Below are 20,605 nucleotides of genomic sequence, written 5' to 3' on the forward strand. Positions count from 1 at the left end.
ACATTACTGAAGTTAACCAGGGGACAAGAGGAACAGTGGCTGCTATGTATCATTAGTGCTAAATTGCAGGAGGCAATAAATCAGTGGGTTGACCCAGTGTTTTAAAAAAAATGTGGGTGCAGCAGATAGTTGAGAAATAAAACAGGAACGTGCTTTCTTGGAAGATTGAAGTTGGCGTGTCTCCAATGTATGTGATATCTCTTTTTGGAGAAATATTGCCTCCATAGCATAGTGTGAAATGACAAGTCCTGAAAAAGGGACAATTGCAACCCTGCAATGGAAATAGACATCATATTTTGCACTGCCCTCATGAGTGCAGTCTTATCAAACTCCTTCTTGAATTTCATTAAAACATCCCTGGGGACCTCTAATGACCCTCCGGTCACTTTAGCAAGTTGTAGACATCCCTCCATCACCATTAGCTTAACCTGTTAAGAAGATAGAAGAGTAGAAAATCCTCCACCATCATTTGCACTGGTATTCCTGAAACTCAAAGGTTTCTTGGACAATAGATGTTTATACCCCTTCTGTAACTCCCCAAGAATTGTATCAGTGGGCGGCTGATTGAGCCACACAGATTCCTCTTAAATCTTCCTTTATAACCTATGTAAGACATGTCAGTGTTGCTACTTTCTCCCAGAGGACCACCATGTCACTCTGGAACATCTTGCTGATATCATTAAATGTTGGCTTAGTGGATGAATTTGTCTGCAGAGGTAACAGAAAAGAAGATGCCATTAGTCAGGTGGTCGTTGCCGTTTCTCAGTTTCTCTGTAGGCCTCAGTACCTCTTGCATGAAGTGCCCAATATCTCAGGAACCCAGTCCCAAATTGGGCTGATGCTTTATAGTGCAAAACTCTGCTAATAATTCTGGGCTTTTATAGAACTGTGATTTTATAATTGTGGGCATTTATAAAATATAACACTAAACTCCATATTACATGCATAAATAAATGTCAATTATATGTATAAGATGAAAGGCTTCCAGAAGTTTAAAAAAAAAAACACAATAGATAGGAGTATGCAATGTATAACAGATACATTCTGGCTCAAGTATACAGGGAGTGCAGAATTATTAGGCAAGTTGTATTTTTGAGGATTCATTTTATTATTGAACAACAACCATGTTCTCAATGAACCCAAAAAAACTCATTAATATCAAAGCTGAATATTTTTGGAAGTAGTTTTTAGTTTGTTTTTAGTTATAGCTATTTTAGGGGGATATCTGTGTGTGCAGGTGACTATTACTGTGCATAATTATTAGGCAACTTAACAAAAAACAAATATATACCCATTTCAATTATTTATTTTTACCAGTGAAACCAATATAACATCTGAACATTCACAAATATACATTTCTGACATACAAAAACATAACAAAAACAAATCAGTGACCAATATAGCCACCTTTCTTTGCAAGGACACTCAAAAGCCTGCCATCCATGGATTCTGTCAGTGTTTTGATTTGTTCACCATCAACATTGCGTGCAGCAGCAACCACAGCCTCCCAGACACTGTTCAGAGAGGTGTACTGTTTTCCCTCCTTGTAAATCTCACATTTGATGATGGACCACAGGTTCTCAATGGGGTTCAGATCAGGTGAACAAGGAGGCCATGTCATTAGATTTTTTTCTTTTATACCCTTTCTTGCCAGCCACGCTGTGGAGTACTTGGACGCGTGTGATGGAGCATTGTCCTGCATGAAAATCATGTTTTTCTTGAAGGATGCAGACTTCTTCCTGTACCACTGCTTGAAGAAGGTGTCTTCCAGAAACTGGCAGTAGGACTGGGAGTTGAGCTTGACTCCATCCTCAACCCGAAAAGGCCCCACAAGCTCATCTTTGTTGATACCAGCCCAAACCAGTACTCCACCTCCACCTTGCTGGCGTCTGAGTCGGACTGGAGCTCTCTGCCCTTTACCAATCCAGCCACGGCCCATCCATCTGGCCCATCAAGACTCACTCTCATTTCATCAGTCCATAAAACCTTAGAAAAATCAGTCTTGAGATATTTCTTGGTCCAGTCTTGATGTTTCAGCGTGTGTGTCTTGTTCAGTGGTGGTCGTCTTTCAGCCTTTCTTACCTTGGCCATGTCTCTGAGTATTGCACACCTTGTGCTTTTGGGCACTCCAGTGATGTTGCAGCTCTGAAATATGGCCAAACTGGTGGCAAGTGGCATCTTGGCAGCTGCACGCTTGACTTTTCTCAGTTCATGGGCAGTTATTTTGCGCCTTGGTTTCTCCACACGCTTCTTGCAACCCTGTTGACTATTTTGAATGAAACGCTTGATTGTTCGATGATCACGCTTCAGAAGCTTTGCAATTTTAAGAGTGCTGCATCCCTCTGCAAGATATCTCACTATTTTTTACCTTTCTGAGCCTGTCAAGTCCTTCTTTTGACTCATTTTGCCAAAGGAAAGGAAGTTGCCTAATAATTATGCACACCTGATATAGGGTGTTGATGTCATTAGACCACACCCCTTCTCATTACAGAGATACACATCACCTAATATGCTTAATTAGTAGTAGGCTTTCGAGCCTATACAGCTTGGAGTAAGACAACATGCATAAAGAGGATGATGTGGTCAAAATACTAATTTGCCTAATAATTCTGCACTCCCTGTATATGTACCCAAATGATAGTCCAAATGATCAATGGAAGTTAAAAAAGTCACAATTTAAAAAAGTCCAATGTATCAAGTCCAACAGGATAGGTAAGTCCATATCACATGCATCTTTCTGGATCAAGTCCTAGCTCTGCTCCCACTATGTACTTTTCGAGAAACCAACCAATTCTGCACTGTGATGGACCCACCGTCAATTGATGCTCCTAGTGCTTACCAAGGACCATCAGCACCACACCAGACACCATAAGCACTGCAGACCCCACGAACCACTGCAGCTTAGTTGGGTGGGGCTCACCGTCTCCTACCCACCCTGGACCTACAACAAGGCTCCAGGCTCCTGTGGGTGAACCTCTCTTCCTTCAGAGAGCAAAGCAGGAACAAGCTCTTAAAAGAGCTCAGTGATTATAGCCAGGGGAGTATACAGAGTATAGCAATCCCCAGTGTAGATAAAGTCTTTCCCTCCCCACACATGAGATGAGGCTCTGTGTTGAGGGTAAAACCGGAACACAGCAGATCTAAAGGTTTATTGTATTTTATACAGTTTTCCCCCACAAGTTTACCACCCAGGTGGACCTTGTGGAACACATGACACAAAGTCACAAAGCCAATCAAAACAGTATTGTACAGTTAGACACTCCCAGATAATGTACACAAACCCTCCCCTCTGCCTGTGATGCAATTAACAAAAACAATGGACTAACTCAATTAACTCAAAGCAGAAAAAAAACATAAATTTTTACAAACCCCAAAAAGTACCCCAAAATACAACACATCCCCTGATAACCCCAATCTGGGTGAACAACATATCCAAAAATCACCCAGATCGGTTCAGGGGTTCAAGAATTTCCTGGAAGTCTTATTTTTGCCCCACCGTGCACATGGTCCCGTGCCCAAAACAGTTCCATACTTTCAACGACAAAACACTGCTGGACAATTTAAGATGGCCGCCGCCACATGTTTGAATCTGTTCCAGTTAAAAGTCCAAGGGGCATTGTGCCAAGTTCCAATATGCACAATTAGTGTTTTTAAAAGGCAATACATCCCAGGGGCCATAGTCACAGGGCAAGAGGCTGGCAAACAGGCCCCTCCAGAAACAAGTGGCGAGGTTACTTTTGCAACATGCACCATTTAGACAACTGCTTGGAGACCAACTGATCAGAGTTCTCTGACAAGCAAATCTTACCTCTCATGTGGGCCATCCCACCATCTACCTCCATAGGAGAAAGGTGGAATTTTAAAGACAAAGAGTACTACTAGTTGTGTACAAATATGTAAAATGTTAATTTGCACTGGCCAAACCCATGATATAACTTATATATCACGTGTAATAAAATGTTGGATAGCAACATTGAATATATGGTGGCACATGTAAAGCTTCCTTATATTATTTATGTTAAGGGTAAATATGGTTAAACACAAACATGTTCCTGCTTTTTTCGTGTATTAAACATAAATTACACCAGATTGTATATTGCGAATCAAATCAGTACAGATGCAGATTTGTTCAGTTTAAAATAACATTGCAAAGAATTTGCTTCAATTTCACTCTGACAAGCACTTCGTGCAAATGCCACTCTGCACACATAATTAGTGTTATAGATAGACACAATTATAATGTATCAAACACTCAAAATGAAGCTTCACAATTCATTCTTAAATATACTAATATTTCAAATATATCCTTAGCTACACAGTATTGGAAATGCATCTAAAAATACACAACAATCACAAACCACCGTAGTTTAAACCAAGAATAAGCAACTCACGAGTCACGACTCTCTATGTATTGCTGAATTAGACTTAACAGTAGCTGAATAACTTGGGGAGATAGCTAGCTAGCTAGCTAGCTAGATAGATAGATAGATAGATAGATAGATAGATTGATAGATAGATAGATAGAGAGACAGATAGATAGATAGATAGATAGATAGATAGATAGATAGATAGATAGATAGATAGATAGATAGATAGATAGACAGCTAGATAGAGAGATAGATAGATAGATAGATAGATAGAGAGATAGATAGAAAGATATATATATATATAGAGAGAGAGAGATAGACAGATAGACAGATAGATAGATAGATAGATAGATAGACAGACATACAGACAGACAGACAGACAGACAGACAGACAGACAGATAGCTAGATAGATATATAGATAGATAGATAGATGGATAGATAGATAGATAGACAAATAGATAGCTAGACAGATAGCTAGATAGATAGATAGACAGACAGACAGACAGACAGACAGACAGACAGACAGACAGACAGACAGACAGACAGACAGACAGATAGATAGATAGATAGATAGATAGATAGATAGATAGATAGATAGATAGATAGATAGATAGATAGATAGATAGACAGATACATATTTAGAATTCATTGGCTCTTATTTTTACCACCTTTTGTCAATTCCATTTTGTATATCACAATCACATCCACTTCACAGAAAAAGTCAAGGTAGTATTCAGGCAAACTCCAACTCACTTTGATACTACAGCACATTTTTGGACTAGCTCATCCCAATGTTAAGGTTGCTCATGCTTAATTTTTTTCAAAGACATTTCTTGTGCCTTAGGAAGACATTGGAGCAATGACTGATGCTTCTAGGTGTGATGTAAATCAAGATTGAGAATATGTGATCAGTAATATGAAAGCAGAAAATAAAACAGGATATTGGGAACACAATTTAGAAGAAAAACATGCTCAATATGAAACAAAACAATGCGATCGAAGGTATACAGCACCAAAATGTGTGCAACCTGGATCATATATGAAAAACTAATCAGTTCTACCAAATTACATTTGTTATATCTGCACCCGCCTGGAATTAATGAAATAAAGGCATTCATTTGAATATTCAGAGAAGACTATAATGGACAAAAAAAGAAGATTTATTAAAGTTTTACAAAAATATAAAGAGGAACCCATAATACCAATTCCGGCCCAATGTGGCTACAAATTAATTAAGTTGGTGCTGGTAGTTTATGAGCACAAATTAGTTTATGGTGTTGTGTATGCTATTAATTGAGTGAATGAGACAACTATTTATCAGATTTTTATTTTCTATTTTCTGGCTAATTTTCTTATAGCTGTCAGTTGAACATCTGTGTTTGGATATACAGGACACACTCCTTTCCTGGTAAATTAAAAACAAATGTCAATACCAATCATACTTGCTCTAAAATTCATGTTATAGCTCTTGACTGTAGAGAGGAAGTAAGTCAACTTAAGAAACTGACTGAAAGATAAGGTTATTAATTGACATATACCTTGAACATAAAAGTCTTTGGTCAGAAAAAAATGCTTTTTGGTTTGACTGAGTCTTAAATTGTGAATAAATCACAGAAATTCGCCGTTATCCTTTTCAAAAGGTTTGATTTAAAAAAACTTTTGTTCATGTTTAGACTGAAACTTTTAGTCTGTAAGAAAAAAAACTTTGAAAGTGTATAGAATCTAAAAGTGAAAAAAATGATGCTGTAAAACATAACTTAAAAAGAAAGAGATTTGATTGTAGAAGGAAAAAAAAGACAAATAACATAGCAACAGAAGATGAACTGACATGGACTGGATCCAAAAGTATGCTAGTAACTGAACTCCATAAATACTAGTGTGTGCTTAATGTCACAATAGAAGCTTCCAAAAAAGTCAGTAATATATGTTTTATATTGTTTCCTAGCAACCTGCTTGTTGTATGTCATGCTTATTTTAAAGCTGTTTGTAAATCTATGTATTTGTAGAAACATTATTTAATAGTGTCCCATATAGTCTACCATTTTCTTATTCAATTTAAAATATGACATTAAGAATTACCGTATATACTCGAGTATAAGTCGAGCTTTTCAGCACATTTTTTGTGCTGAAAAACCCCAACTCGACTTATACTCGAGTCAATGTCTGTATTATGGCAATTTACATTGCCATAATACAGACTGGGGGCTGTGTAGGAGGGGGGCTGTCAGGAAGCATTTACTTACCTCTCCTGCAGCTCCTGTCAGCTCCCTCCTCTTCCGCGCCGGTCCGGTCAGCACCTCTGTCAGCTCCCAGTGTAAGTCTTGCGAGAGCCGCGGGGTCATAGCGCGGCTCTCGCAAGACTTACAGTGTGAGCTGGCAGAGGTGCTGACCGGACCGGCGCGGAGGATAAGGGAGCTGACAGGAGCTGCAGGAGAGGTAAGTGCTTCGTGCCAGCCCCCCTCCACTGAACTGCCAATGCCACTGGCAGTGGCGTACTAAGGGGGGGGCGGGGGGGGCGGTCCGCCCCGGGTGCCATCCAGTAGGGGGGTGCCACACTCTGTCCCTCCTGCTGGTCGTCCTCTCCCTCGCGGCTCCGGCGCTCAGTGAGTGAGTCCGAGCACAGGGAGGGGATTCCCAGCCTGTGTTCTGAGTCATCACTGAGCACCAGGGATGCTGTTATGGAGTGTGCCAGCAGGGGGCGCAGAGCGTGCATTCTGACAGGTTTCTCCCCTGCGGCCACTCTGCCTGCACCTCCTGCACTGCCTGGGCTGGGATAGAGAGAGACAGCCCCTGAATCATGGTAAGAAACATTATTGTAAATTCACCCTCACCCCCTCCCTCAGTCACCCTCTCACCCCCTCCCTCAGTCACCCTGTCACCCCCTCAATCACCCTGTCACCCCCCTCAGTCACCCTGTCACCCCCTCAATCACCCTGTCACCCCCTCCCTCAGTCACCCTCTCACCCCCTCCCTCAGTCACCCTCTCACCCCCTCCCTCAGTCACCCTGTCACCCCCCTCAGTCACCCTGTCACCAATCACCCCCTCAGTCACCCTGTCACCCCCCTCAGTCACCCTGTCACCCCCCTCAGTCACCCTGTCACCCCCCCTCAGTCACCCTGTCACCAATAACCCCCTCAGTCACCCTGTCACCCCCTCACCCTGTCACCCCCTCACCCTCCTCAATCACCCTGTCACCCCCTCACCCTCCTCAATCACCCTGTCACCCCCCCTCAGTCACCCTGTCACCCCCCTCAGTCACCCTGTCACCCCCTCCCTCAGTCACCCTGTCACCCCCTCCCTCAATCACCCTGTCACCCCCTCCCTCAGTCACCAGTCACCCCCTCCCTCAGTCACCAGTCACCCCCTCCCTCAGTCACCAGTCACCCCCTCCCTCAGTCACCAGTCACCCCCCACTCAGTCACCCTGTCAACCCCCCTCACCCTGTCACCCCCTCAGTCACCCTGTCACCAGTCACCCTGTCACCCCCCTCAGTCACCCTGTCACCAGTCACCCTGTCACCAGTCACCCTGTCACCAGTCACCCTGTCACCCCCCTCAGTCACCCTGTCACCCCCCTCAGTCACCCTGTCACCAATCACCCCCTCAGTCACCCTGTCACCAATCACCCCCTCAGTCACCCTGTCACCCCCTCACCCTGTCACCCCCTCACCCTCCTCAATCACCCTGTCACCCCCTCACCCTCCTCAATCACCCTGTCACCCCCCCTCAGTCACCCTGTCACCCCCTCAGTCACCCTGTCACCCCCTCCCTCAGTCACCCTGTCACCCCCTCCCTCAATCACCCTGTCACCCCCTCCCTCAGTCACCAGTCACCCCCTCCCTCAGTCACCAGTCACCCCCTCCCTCAGTCACCAGTCACCCCCTCCCTCAGTCACCAGTCACCCCCCACTCAGTCACCCTGTCACCCCCCCCTCACCCTGTCACCCCCCTCAGTCACCCTGTCACCAGTCACCCTGTCACCCCCCTCAGTCACCCTGTCACCAGTCACCCTGTCACCAGTCACCCTGTCACCCCCCTCAGTCACCCTGTCACCCCCCTCAGTCACCCTGTCACCAATCACCCCCTCAGTCACCCTGTCACCCCCTCCCTCAGTCACCCTGTCACCCCCCCCTCACCCTGTCACCCCCTCCCTCAGTCACTCTGTCACCCCCTCACCCTGTCACCCCCCTCAGTCACCCTGTCACCAGTCACCCTGTCACCCCCCTCAGTCACCCTGTCACCAGTCACCCTGTCACCAGTCACTCTGTCACCAGTCACCCTGTCACCCCCTCCCTCAGTCACCCTGTCATCCCCCCATAGCCACTCAGTCACCCTGTCACACCCTCAGTCACCCTGTCACCCCCCTCAGTCACTCTGTCACCAGTCACCCCCTCCCCAGTCACCCTGTCACCAGTCACCCCCTCCCTCAGTCACCCTGTCACCCCGTCACTCTGTCACCAGTCACCCCCTCCCCAGTCACCCTGTCACCAGTCACCCCCTCACTCTGTCACCAGTCACCCCCTCCCTCAGTCACCCTGTCACCCCCTCCCTCAGTCACCAGTCAACCCCTCCCTCAATCACCCTGTCACCCCCTTCCTCAGTCACCAGTCAACCCCTCCCTCAGTCACCAGTCAACCCCTCCCTCAGTCACCCTGTCAACCCCTCCCTCAGTCACCCTGTCACCCCCTCCCTCAGTCACCAGTCACCCCCTCCCTCAGTCACCAGTCAACCCCTCCTTCAGTCACCCTGTCACCCCCTTCCTCAGTCACTCTGTCACCCCCTCCCTCAGTCACCCTGTCACCCAGTCACCCCCTCCCTCAGTCACTCTGTTACCCCCTCACTCTGCCACCAGTCACCCCCTCCCTCAGTCACCAGTCACCCCCTCCCTCAGTCACCAGTCACCCCCCCTCAGTCACCAGTCACCCCCCCCTCAGTCACCAGTCACCCGCCCTCAGTCACCCGGTCACCCCCTCCCTCAGTCTCCCTGTCACCCCCTCCCTCAGTCTCCCTGTCACCCCCTCCCTCAGTCACTCTGTCACCCCCTCCCTCAGTCACTCTGTCACACCCTCTTTCAACACCCCTGCCCTCTCTGCCATATACACCACCGCCATATACACCCCTGCCTTGTCATAATATCCTCCCTGCTATAAACCCCCTACCTGGTCATAATTCCCACCCTGGCATATACCCCTTTAACATGTCATATAATACCCACACTGCCATAATCCCCTCCCTGCTATATACCTCCACCGTATCATAATACACACCCTGCCATACACCCTGGCCCTGCCTTGACATAATATCCTCTCTTCCATATAACACCCAATCCCATTGTTCCCACCCGTGACATAAAACACCATATACTCACCACCTCACCTGCAGTCACCTCCTTCAATCCACTGTGTGCAATGGCACACACTGACATAGTATCCACCACATTGTCCCACCCTGCCATATACCTTTCTCCTGATCGTAATACTCACCCACTTACATATACATCCACGTTGTCACATTCCCCCAGACAGATAGGACAGATATATACTGGAAGGCAGTGAGATTAAACATTTTTATGGACCATATAGGAGCTTGTGTACGCCCTGCAGTAAGCCGGCAGCCGGGGTATGACGTCATCCTGGCATCGGCATCACTACTGGTCGTGCAAGTGAGCTGTGAAGGAAGAGCACAGAGATCCCAGCAGCAACCGCTTGTCACTCCCAGAGTAAGGTGTGTATATCTGTGGTTGTGTATATGTTTAGTAGATAGCTCCCTAATTTGGTGTCCTTAAATATGTCAATCCCACATAAGGATAACAAATAAGTGAGTTATCTACTAAACAACCTAAATATTAAAATTAAGAAAAAGGCTTTTAAAATGTAGATCTTTTAGCTATTTAGTAGAGAATTCCCTAAATTGGTGCCCTTATGTGAGATTCCATATGTAAAGATACCAAATTAGGGTGCTGTTTAGCAGATAGCTCCCTTATTTGGTGTCCTTAAATATGGCAATCCCACATCTCAGCATCTTGCCAACACTACACACAAACACATCCCTGCATTCCAGTGCAAACACTACATACAAACACACCTCTGTATTAAAACATCACCATTATATATAACCACACCACTGCATCTCGCCAACACTACACACAAAAGCATGCCTGCATTAAAATGCCAACACTACATACAAACACACCCATTCATTCACTCACACTTACTCCATACAAAAGCATGCTTACATTGAAACATGGAAGCACTGCTCAATGCTACATACATTAAAAAAAATGGTGGGTGTTTTGTACATTTTAAAGTGCGGGGGGGGGGGGGGGGGGGGGAGGTGCCAAAACTAGGACCCGCCCCGGGTGCCATATGCTCTAGGTACGCCCCTGGCCACTGGACCACCAGGGAGTGAGAGCCCCCCTCCCTGCCATGTATCAAGCAGGGAGGGGGGACGAAAATAAAATAATAATGATAAAATAAAATAATAATAAAATAAAATATTTTAAAAATAATAATAAAAAAGTATTAAAATAATTAAAAAAATAATAATAATAAAAATGCCCACCCCCACCAAGGCTCTGCAACACACACACTACATGACACACACTCACACTGCATTCATATACACACACACTGCACTCATACACACTGCATTCATACACACACTGCACTCATACACCCACTGCATTCACACACACTGCACTCATACACACACTGCACTCATACACACACTGCATTCACACACACACTGCACTCATATACGCAAACTGCACTTATATACACACACTGCACTCATATACACACACACTGCACTCATATACACACACTGCACTCATACACACACTGCACTCATACACACACACTGCATTCATACACACACTGCATTCATACACACACTCTGCATTCATACACACACACTGCATTCATTATATACACACACTGTAAATAAATATTCAATTAATATAATGTTTTAGGATCTAATTTTATTTAGAAATTTACCAGTAGCTGCTGCATTTCCCACCCTAGTCTTATACTCGAGACAATAAGTTTTCCCAGTTTTTTGGGGTAAAATTAGGGGCCTCGGCTTATATTCAGGTCAGCTTATACTCGAGTATATACGGTATCCTTTTTCTCAAATGTAAATAACTGTGTTACAAATATGTGAGTGTTATTTAATATTATGTTTTGTATTATGCAGTTTACCAAATGGAATTACCTAAAGTAGTAATCTAATGCTAAAAATAGACTTTTTATTTAACGTGTAATGTGTTCCTTAGTAGATTTAGATTGTAGGTAACCGGTTAAAAGAAACTTTTGAAAAGAGCAATGAAACTTACCTGCAGTTTAGCAACATTAAGACACACTGCAGCCTGAGTAGGCCAGGGTGAAGTCATCGAGAATGACAATCGCTGTTAGCCATGTTTGCTGTTATCATGCTTTGCATGAGAACACTGAGCTTGAAAACATTAACAAATTGAAAGAGGAAGTGGTTCTAGTGGATGCCTGGTTGACAGCCACTGGAGGCATTTTTGTCAAAATGTTAAAGATGCCATTTCTCCATAATGGCAATGTTTTACATTGTCAAACAGATGCTGCAGAATCTATGTACCAAAAGCACTACATTTAGATGTAGTGGTATTGGTGCAAAAACTGTCCCTACAATGAGATTGAGATATACTTGAATCGCTTAGATGTGACCCAAGTCCCAACAGAATATGGAACATTTGTATCTAGTTATAAATGTGAAGATAAGTTATAACTATAATTATTTTTCCAGTACAAAGTACCTAAACAAGACTGTTGCCTTATATTATCCCTTATAACACTGTTATGAATCTTTCCCGCCTGGAGCTTCGAATGTGTGGGCATGGGTGTGGCTTTCCTTATAAGACATATGTGGAAATAACTCACTTGATGTAAACCCAGTGTTACCTCAGTGGGGACCAATGGTAGTTATTTTGCATGACATATTACACAGGCCCATAGTTCAAAATGTGTGACCCCCTACTATGGCTGCCATCCAAGAGCATGCATAAAAAGGTTCCAGAAGATTACAAGCAATTCCAGGAAATTTCCAAAAATTGAGGCTATATACAGATAGATTTGGAGATATTTTTTGTTATGAACTACAAATCATCTGAATATGGGTCGAATTTCCAAACTCCAAGCCGAAATGTAGCCACGTAACAAACCAAATGAAACGTGCAATGGGCAAGCATGTTCATTTTGATCCATAATTCAGAACTCCTGGGAGCAAAACAAAAGAGATGATTGATGGCTTGAGGAAAGCCACTAGCTGTTGATTTTATTCACAGATTAAGGGAACAGTAAAGGGAAAAAAGGAGGAGCAGTAAAAATTTTTATATATGTACATAGTACAAGTTTTACAAAATATATAATATATAAATTTAGATATTTGTACTGATCCTCCTTTTCTCACTTGGTCTATGAACCACATGGCAGGAAAATGTGCCTATCATTGTACTGCAATAAATATATAATATATATATATATATATATATATATATATATATATATATATATATATATATATATATATATATATATATATATATATATATATATATATATATATATATATATATTGTGGGATGAAGTCGTTTCATGGAAGCAATCATTTTGTGGCTTTGCACAAGTCTAATTCGGAAGGATAATTAAAGGAACACTACAAACTCTACAAACACTACAGCCCACTGCACTGGTTATGCTGCCATAAATACATTGGTACTCTCCCAGAGAAATCTGTCAAGCCATTTTAGAATAGTTTGATAACTTACCAGGGTTCCCTGGGCACCTGGGCCATATTTGGTATTCATACAGGAGAGACAGTTTTCCAACCACCCCAATATTCATAGGGCAAGTGAAATAATAAATACTTAAGTTAGTAATGCTTGCTGGGTGAGATTCAGTGGCAGCTTTTCCCATAAAGACTTTTCCCAATAAGTCTCCACATAGAACAAATATCACTACAGATTGGGATGTAGGATAGGAAATGTATAGAATGTTATTATAATATACACTGATCAGCCACAACATTAAAGTGTTAATCCATTAATTCCATGGTAAATACCATAACCACTTACTTATTAAATAAATGATATGTCAATATCAGTCTGGGAATGGTGGTTCTTCACAACAGTGCCACAATTAGGTAATGGTATTTGTGTTGCCAGCCAAACCAGAGGTCTGCATGCTCATGTACACGAGTATACCACACAGGCGTAAATCTGCAGAATATGTACATTCTTGGAAGGCCAACAGTTTAAGGCAGCTAAAGTTGCTAATCTAGCAATCAGGTTGCCCTTTATCAAAGAATATAATACAGAATATATAGTTTGCTCAAATATGTACAAGAGTGCAAAACCAGTGTAAGTAAAAACACTTCTTTCCAGTAGATATGGTATGTCAGGGGGTATTCACCCTTTAAACCATGGATTTGCAAATCTCTGTGTATATCAGAGATAATGACTGGTGCTTCAGATTAAAAACATGTTACTCAGCTTAGTTATGAGCAGCACTGGACTGTAACAGATGTTAAAGAGATGCTAACAGATCACCTGTTTGTGATTAAAGTTCAATTTACAGAGCAGTAGATGACAACTTTTAAAGTAAGTTAACATCCTATTGAAATGAAACCATTTTTCCCAATCAGACTGTGTCGCAGCCAGGGGAGGTGTGGCTATGACTGTATGGATAGAAACTATAGTGATTTAACCAATGACAGAGAATTGAGCAATTTGACTTCAGAGGCATGATCTATACACAAAAACTGCTCATTAATCTAAGGTTGTTATGGGCACTCCACAACATTAAAAAAAATAGAGCACACTCTTCACACATAAAGTATTTAAGGAAGATAAAGTACTTTAGGGTCCTGGAGTGTCCCTTTAAGTAGTGATTATTGTAATGTATTATATTTTGCATTGTCACGTAATGCAATATAAAATCACAATTTGACAAACATTGCTGGTAATGAAAGTGCTAAAGAATTGACCCAATGTGTAAACTTGTTTAGATAGAAATCCAAGAAGATGGATTAAACAAAATAAAATTTGCTAATGAGATGCAGAGTGCACTGATAATTTGTTAGTATTACTGGCTGTTTAAGTGCAATTTTATTCAATAAGAGATTTTTTTTTTCTTTAGGCACACTGTATATTTTCTGGCAGACATCTATTTGTCTTTCATTTAGGCCAATTTAATGTATCTTTCTATGGCAAAATCTTACTGACCCAATCAATCGATGTTAACTGCTTATTGTCAAAAGTCTGGAAGTGAATATTCATATCTGATAAAAAATTATTTAATTACACTTCTTCAGAATTTGCTTGATGATCTAAACTGGTTTATTTAATAAACAATGACAAATGATGAGCTGCAAAGCAAAAAAGCTTCATTTAGGTCAAAGTATACAAAGCGACATCCGGTGTTTTGCAAAACTTTCCTTAAAAATATCATTTTCTTATGGATTACATTACAAATGACACATACACATAAATACTAGAACAATATTTTCATCTGAAGCCCATTTGCTGTATGTTTATAAAGGAATTATGTACTTCTGAATAGATATTTAAAGTGAAAAGGAACACTGAAATATACTGTTTGTATAAGAATTCAAAACCCTTCTATTTAGCTGAGACATTCTGTGCTGTAAAAACAGCTTTAAGTCTGTTGGAGTATGTTTCTGTCAGCTTTGAACACTGCTTGGGAGTCCTTTTTGCTCATTCTTCTTAGTTGTGATCCTGGTTGGTTGGGTGCCATTTGTGGACTGCACTTAGAATAGTCAGCAGCGGAACTACTGCCAGAGCGGCTGCACCAGGACCCCATACTGAGGGGACCCATTGGGTGGTCCATGTATTTAGGGACATTCGATGGGCTTGTGTCATCAGGGGCCGGTTATGCGCTGCAGCTTTTTAAAATTTTTATATTTTACACGGCTTCTTAAAATCACAAAATCACGTATCTCAGTAAACAAATATATGGATTTAGTTCCACCATATGGCCATGTAATTTTAAGTCCATCACTATGATGTGTTATTATATTAGACCATTGTATCAGAATACAATCTAAACATTGTGTATCAATAGTCACCACATGAAAGGTAAGTCATGTAAAGGTAACATATAGTGAGAAAAAGTTGACCGATTTATAATAGATGTGGTGCTTCAATAATGGAGTGAAAAATTATAGCTGGGGCTACTGCCAGGTAATGGTTACAAACTGTTAGAGAAACCTCATAGTTGGAATTGGGAATAAAACAAAGTACAAAAATGTCACAAGCTGCAAGCCTTCATGGTGGAATTCAACAGTAAAATGTTAAAGACAGGCAACCAGGGCCGGACTGGGGATACAAAGCAGCCCTGGAAAAAAAATCTATGCCAGCCCAATTAGTCATTGCGCCATGTATTGTCACATGTAATATGTAAGGCTATGTCTTGCCACTGAGTAATATATAAACACACATATATATATAAACATATATAAATGTGTTTATATATAATGAATGTATATATTATTAAATTATCTGGGGTAGCAAAACATAGCATTACATATTATTGGTTAATATATATATATATATATATATATATATATATATATAGAGAGAGAGAGAGAGAGAGAGAGAGAGAGAGAGAGAGAGAGATTTATATTTCTTTATCTAATATAAAATATTGGTCCTTTCAGAGTAAAACATTTAAATATGCAATAAGCATACTCACATGCAGAAACAGACAATTTCACTGACAAACACAAGCTCATTGATACACAGCCTGATAGACAAACAATCTCACTTATATACATAAGCCCATTGACATAAAAACACAAGCTCGTAGATGCAAACAAACAGTCTCACTAACAGACAGTCTCACTGACACACACAAACAAGCTTATTGGTATACACACAAATGTAGTACCGACAAACTCTGACACGCACACGCTTACTACAGACAAGCTCACACACACATAGAAAATAGCCGCTCACTATAGAAAAGCTCACTGATCCACACATGCTTCCTACAAACAAGCTGACTGACACACACAAGCGCAATACAGACAAGCTCACTAACACACAAATGCTCACTACAGACAAGTTCACTGACACACATATGCTCCCTACAGAAAAGCTCATTGACACACACATGCTCCTTACAGAAAAGCTCACTGACACACGCAGGCTCACTAAAGAAAAGCTCATTGACACACACATGCGCCCTACAGACAAGCTCACTGACACACACATGCTCATGACAGACAGGTTCACTGACAAACAGGCAGGCATACACACACACACACACACACACACATACAAGCTCACTCACTAGCAGGCGCACAAACACACACAAGCTCACTCACTAGCATGCTCAAACACACATAAGCTCACTCACAAGCAGGTGCACACACACAAGCCCATTCACTTGCAGGCACACACACACACACACAAGCTCACTCACTAGCAGACACACACACAAGCCCACTCACTAGCAGACACACACACACACACAGACAAGCTCACTTACTAACAGGAACACACACACACGCTCACTCACTAGCTGGCACACACACGCGCGCACACACACACACACACATACACGCTCACTCACTAGCAGACACACACACACACACACACTCACACAGGCAAGCCCACTCACTAACAGGCACACACACACAAGCTCACTCACTAGCAGATACTCACACACAAGCTCACTCACTAGCAGGCATACACACACATACACAAGCTCATTCACCAGCAGACACACACAAGCTCACTCACTAGCAGGCACACACACACACATACAGACTCACTCACTAGCCCCCCCACACACAAGCTCACTCACTAGCAGACACACACACACACAGACTCACTCACTAGCCCGCACACACACACAAGCTCACTCACTAGCAAGCACACACACAGACACACACACACGCACACAGACTTACTCACTAGCCCGCACAAACACACACACAAGCTCACTCACTAGCAGGCACACCCACATACACACACACAATCACTATCATGGCTGAAGCTTACCTGGCACTAGTAGGTGAAGTTGCCATTTTGTAGCCTCTTCCTTGCAGCGAGGTCAGCAATGTGTGTGGAAGCAGGGCTTCAGTGTGGGAGGCAGAGCTATGTTCAGGAGGCGGGGATTGCGTGCAGAGGTGGCCATGCGGCCGAAATCGATGTCAATTTTGAAGGGAGACTGACATGTCTCCCTCTGGCAGCCAGCAGCCTAATTACAGCTGCACCAGCCACCTGCTCCTCCCTCATTATTTACTCCCCTTGGACTGACAGAGGCTTGCACAGTCTAAGGGAAAATATTTAAATTACAGGAGCATGATGATTAGGGCTGTTTTCCCGGCCCCAGGTGCCCCGCCCACACCGGGAAATTTTCCGCCATTTACCTGTGAGACCTCATGGACAATGCCTGTAGTAAATCTTAAGAAGATAACCACTAAAGTACTTTGGTTACTTCAAAATAATAATTTAGAGTTGGTTTGGGGAAGTAGATGAATAGCATCCTTCTTACTTCTGGGAATTCTCAAACTTTGATAAAAAAATATTGTATGCGCATTAGGTCTCCCCCACCGATGGCCACGCATGCGCATTAGGTGTCACCCTCTGGCTGACGTTGGTGGGGGAGGAGTGTAGGTGGAGCCTGACCCAGCGCAGAGGGACATCGGCGCTGGACTCCAGTAAGTCACTAAAGGGGTTTTATCCCCTTCAGCAACTTGGGTTGGGGGGTGGGAGGTAGAGGGGCACTAGAGGGTCCTTCAAACGAATATGTTTTCCTGGCACTGGAGAATCCCTTCAAGTTCGATATCCAGAGTACCAGCCTTGCAAGGACTTCTCATTGAGCTGCAATGGGAAGTCTGTAATTGGACAGCCACAGATAGTCTGGGTGGGGTTAGAAGGGGATGGCACAGGCTGCAGCTTTTACAAGCTGTTTTTAGATAAACCGCCAATTTAAAAAAATGCATAATTAAATGCATTCATGTTTTCATTTGGGTATATCTACTATATAGTGATTTTTCATTGTATGTTTTTATTGTATTTGGTAGTGGATTGTCCTTTTGAGACTTTTGTAAATTTGCAAAACATAGCATAAAGTTGAATAGTAATGTCACAGACAGTACAATTGTTGCCAGATATGCGATGGACATTTTACCCCTGGCATAATTCCAGAAATATTGAGCTTATTTTGCTGGCCATTCATAATCTCTTGCATGCCTAATTTATGTGTCACATTCTTAAATGTTTTGCTCATCCACTGTACAGATATATAAATGACAGTAATAATAATAAGGAAAATTATGTCTTAAAAAGCTGCATGGTATTTGGCAAGACAAATATTTCTTTAAGTTTATTACAAACAATTTTTTTTATGTCTCCCACATAGAATAGACATGTTGCTGATCTTAAGCTGAAAGAAAGTGTGCCTTTGTATTCTCTTTCAAAAACTTGTGCTTTTTTACCTTACATTTTGTACAAAAAAAAAGTTTTAATTCTCATCTAATTTTGTATGCAAATTAGGAATTGCTAAACCTCCTACAGGTACAAAGCTAGAGCAGCTGTCACAGAATCGTATGGAATGACTTTCTTCTTTAGCAATAATTAAAGTTCATTTTAAATATTACAAATAACTCTATACAGGAACTTCTTTTTTTTCTTTCTTTTTTCTTCTTAATGCATTGAGCAATTGTGTTATGTTCGTTCAGCAATGAATGTGGAAAAAAATTACTGGATAAACTTACTGGTTCATTTGCACACACACGTTTATTGTCAACAAAGACAAGAGCATCTCTTAACCATTATTAAAAAGCATCTGGCAATTGAAAGGGACACTCCACTGTCCAAATGAGCAAAAAAGTAGAAATCCTCCTATACAGTTAGGTCCGGAAATATTTGGACACTGATGCAATTTTCACAATTTTGGATTTGTACGCCACCACAATGGATTTGAAATGAAACAACCAAGATGCAATTGAAGTTCAGACTTTCAGCAAAAATATTGTTTGAATCGTTTACAAATTGCAACCATTTACATACACAGTCCCATTATTTCAGGTGCTTACGTTTAATTGGTCAAACTAACATAATCATAAATAAAATGTTAATTTTTAATACTCTGTCGAGAATCCTTTGCAGGCAATGACTTCCTTTGTGATGCTTTGCCAGGCTTTTACTGCAGCTGTCTTCAGTTGTTGTTTGTTTCATGGGTCTTTCTGCCTTAAGGTGTGTCTTCAGTAATTGAAACGCATGCTCAATCGGGTTGAGATCAGGTGATTGACTCAACCATTGCAGAATATTTAACTTTATGACTTTAAAACTCCAGGGTTGCTTTTGCAGTATGTTTTGGGTCATTGTCCATCTGTAAAGGGATTTGCCATCCAATCAACTTCGCTGAATTTGGCTCTATCTGAGCTGACAATACATCCTTATACACTTCAGAATTCATCCAGCTGCTTTTGTATTCTGACATGTCATCAATAAACACTAGTTGCCCAAAGTAAGTGGAAATTATACATGCTAATGCCATCACACTGCCTCCACTATGTTTTACAGATGATGTGATTTACTTGGATCAGGAGCCATTCCAAGCCATACCTTTTTCTTCCCATCATTCTGGCACAGGTTGATCTTAGTTTCATCTATCCAAATAATGCTGTTCCAAAACTGGGCTAGCTTTTTTAGATTTTAATTTATTTATTTTTTGTCAAAGTCTAAACTGGCCTTTCTATTTTTGAGGCTTATGAATGGCGTGCACCTCGTGGTGAACCCTCTGTATTTGCTTTCGGGAAGTCTTCTCTTAATGGTAGACTTGTAAAATGACATGCCTACATCCTGGAGAGTGTCTTTCACATGTCTGGATGTTGTGGATCCAACAATAATCCACTACTTTTTTTCCATATTGCATGCTTTTTTGTGTTCTGGAGCTCATCAGTGCTTTATTTATTTCTCAGAAAGTGTCAAACCTGCTATCTCTTTTATGGATTTATTTTTTTGCAGTCTAAGGATGGCCTAATTTATTTGCATTGAGAGCTCCTATGACCGCATGATGTGGGTTCACAACAACAGCTTCCAAATGAGAATGCCACACCTTGACTCAACTCCAGACCTTTTACCTGCTTAATTGATAAAGATATATTGAAGGAATAGCCCACACCTGTTCATAAAGCAGCTTTTGAGCAATGTATGCAATTACTTTTGGTTTTAAAAA

This window comes from Pelobates fuscus, chromosome 3 (assembly GCF_036172605.1).
Source record: "Pelobates fuscus isolate aPelFus1 chromosome 3, aPelFus1.pri, whole genome shotgun sequence".
Lineage (NCBI taxonomy): Eukaryota > Metazoa > Chordata > Amphibia > Anura > Pelobatidae > Pelobates > Pelobates fuscus.